This window comes from Gavialis gangeticus, unplaced genomic scaffold (assembly GCF_001723915.1).
Source record: "Gavialis gangeticus isolate Ggan-Ray unplaced genomic scaffold, GavGan_comp1, whole genome shotgun sequence".
NCBI lineage: Eukaryota > Metazoa > Chordata > Crocodylia > Gavialidae > Gavialis > Gavialis gangeticus.
In genome coordinates, this window is record NW_017729006.1 from 36,814,457 (window position 1) to 36,817,719 (window position 3,263).

Sequence of the window (3,263 nt, forward strand, 5' to 3'; positions counted from 1 at the left end):
TGAGACTCACTACTGCCAATGTTGAAATACTGTCCATTAAGCCACCTGTGATATATGGGCAGTAAATTCACTTATTATGACTTTAGGATAGAGTGTTTTGGGAAACCTGTCTACAGATAGAAGTTTACTTTTGTTTTCATTAATTTTAAGTTTCAAAAAAACAGATTTATTTGGAGGATAGAGATGTGAGCAGGAGACTTAACAGTTCGCCCAATATTGGGAAGATACTTAAAATATTCAACTAACTTTAAGAATGGGATGCAGGGATGGTAGCTCTTGCTGAGGCCATGAAGCCTGCCAAGCTTCAAAGAGATGGGTGCAGGGGATTCTGGGTTCTGGGGCCCTGTACCTCTAGCTCCTGCCAGGCAAAACTCATGTCATGGGTGCTTGTGCAACTCACTGTTTGTCTTGGGCCAGAAGCAGTTCCCGGCTCTGTATTGATTTTTCCTCTCCTTAGTCTATGGTTTTGTAGGTGTTGATCCTGCTCATTAACTCATTATCTAGTAGCTAGCTACTGTGTACTGAGCTGGTACCCGAGTGAATCAGGATTGATTGGTAACACAGTAGCTTAGCAGCCAGGCCTGCAGTAGTTTCTCCCCCTCCCCCTGTGCCCCAAAACAGACAGACAGTCCCACAAGCACATGACACAAGTTTTGCCCATCAGCAGCTAGGGGTGCAGGGCCCCAGAACTCCTGCACCTATCTCCTTGACAGCTGGTAGGCTTCATGGCCTCAGCAGGGACTAACAGGCCTGCAGCTTTCACCCTGCTGCACCTTAACACACAGTGTCACCCATGTCTTGAGTTTTGCCTGTCCGCAGCTTGAGGTACAGGTTCCCCCATCTCAGTAAAACTTGGAAGGCTTTGTGTCCTCATCAGGGGCTACCACCCCTGCAGTTTTCACCCCCCTGTGCCTTAATACACACACAGTGTCACCTATGTAATAAGTTTTGCTTGTCAGCAGCCTGAGGTGCAGTTTCCCAGAAACCCCTGCACCTACCACCTTGAAACTTGGCACACATGCTGTTAGCAGAGGCTACCATTCCTGCAAGCTTCATCCAAATCAGCCAAAAGACAAAGTTATAGATATTTCATTGCTTCCCCATTACACTTTATAGCCAAATCTCTGAATCTTTTCCAAATCAGTTCAGAAGCTCTGAATTGATTCAGAAAGCCTAAAGCTTCCAGCAATTCAATTCAGATTCATAGATTCAGCCTCTGAATCATCCAAATCCGAATTTGGATCCGAAGCTTGGCACAGCCCTATTAGTGACATAGCTCACGTCTGAAGATAAACATTCATTTGAGTACTTTTCTGAAATCATATGTTCCCCCTTGCCCTCTCCCTCACACTCAACACTGCCATGACAAACAGATATTTTTAAAAATTAAAATAATTTTTCTATAAAAGTGTGGGGTTTAAGCTCCAATGATGCCATCTCCTACTTTCTCCTCCTGAATCCCCCCTACTTGAAGGTCCAATCAAAAACTTTCAAGTTCCAGTGGGATTTTGATTAGTATAATATGGGAGTGTTGGCCTAGCTTGGTATTGCCACTAAGGAACATTACATATGGAGAAATTAAAAATGGAGTTCATTTTGCAGTTATTGCTTTTTGGACATTGTGATCATTTCATGCTCAGAGACCTCAGTGAAGAGTATGCTATAAGCACCTGGGGTTCTGTAGCTGTCTTGGTTTTAGAAATATTTGACTGTTCTTCTACTTTGGCAATAGAAATGTTGATGATTACTGAAAACATCTGGCCTTGCACTTAGAATGCACAGTAAACAGCACAAAGCCCACAAGGAAGCCAATTCTTCTGTGACTTGCAGAGAGTGCATCAATTACTTGTTCCAAGTAGGTACCTTTCTATATTAATTGTCGATTAGCTTCAATGCAAGTGACTACACAAAGCAGAGGTGGTTTGACATTTTTCAGACTGGCATTTCATTAAGTCCCAGATATTTGTTTGAAACATCCACAATACATTTCTACCAAAAGCAAGGCAGGGCCCCAAGGGTATCTGGCCTGGATCCCTGGTTGGGCTCCTTGGCATCTGAAGATCACAGAACTTTAGAGGCAATCCATTGGTGGGTCTATCATGGAACGAAGTACCTTGAATACCCTTTCTAGCTCCTCAGTGAATTATGTTCTTGTCAATTAACGGGTAGAGCTTTTGATTTGTATGAAATTTATTTCAATTGAATGTGAATCAAATCAATGGGGAAGAAGAGAGAGGGGAGAGAGATTTTCCATGAACCAGAAGGCCTGCCTTTTGTCCATCTCTAAGCCAAGGAACAAGCACCAGTTAATGAAGCTGGGGAGCTCCCCCCTTGCGAGCACAGAGGCAGAAAGGGATCTTGGAGTCATTATTGGCTCCAAGATGAACATGAGCCGCCAATGCGAGACCGCAGCCAGCAAAGCCAACCGCACCTTGTTGTGCATCCAAAGATGCATCTCAAGCCAGTCCAGAGAGGTGATACTTCCCCTCTACATGACATTGGTCCTGCCTCAATTGACGTACTATGTCCAGTTTTGGGCATCACACTTTAAGAAGGATGTGGCCTGCCTTGGGAGGGTTCAGAGGAGGACCATCTGCTTGGTTGGAGAGTAACAGGGCAGGCCTTATGAGGAGAGGCTGAGGGACCTGAACCTGTTCAGCCTCAGCAAGTGGAGGCTGAGGGGGGATTTGGTGGCTGCCTACAAACTCATTAGGGGAAATCAGCAGCAAATAGGAAGGGCCCTATTCCCCCCAGCAGCACCTGGGGTGACAAGGAGCAATGGACAGAAGCTGCTGGAGAATAGGTTCAGGTTGGATATTAGGAGGCACTATTTCATTGTTAGTGATAGCTAGGATCTGGAACCAACTTCCTAGGGAAGTGACCCTCACTCCTACCTTGGGTAAATTCAAAAAGAGTTTGGATGAACACCTGTCTGGGGTCTTGTGATCCCAGTGTGTGCTCCAACCAGTGGCAGGGGGTTAGACTAGATGATCTAGTTGGGTCCCTTCTGACCCCTAACAACTATGGAACTATGAAGTCTGAAGCATGAGGAGTTTCTGTAGAATTGACAGCTATGGTCATAAAGTCAGGGCAGGATCTGGAGTGGGTGCAGTGACATTGTCACCCACCCCTTTTTTACCATGTGGGAGGAGCAGCAGCCAGGGATTTAAGTCCCTGAAGATGATAATTAATGCCCCCTTCCCAGACCTTTCACTTCATGGTCAGAGGCCTGTTCCCTCCTCCTTAACCTGCTACTGTTGCTG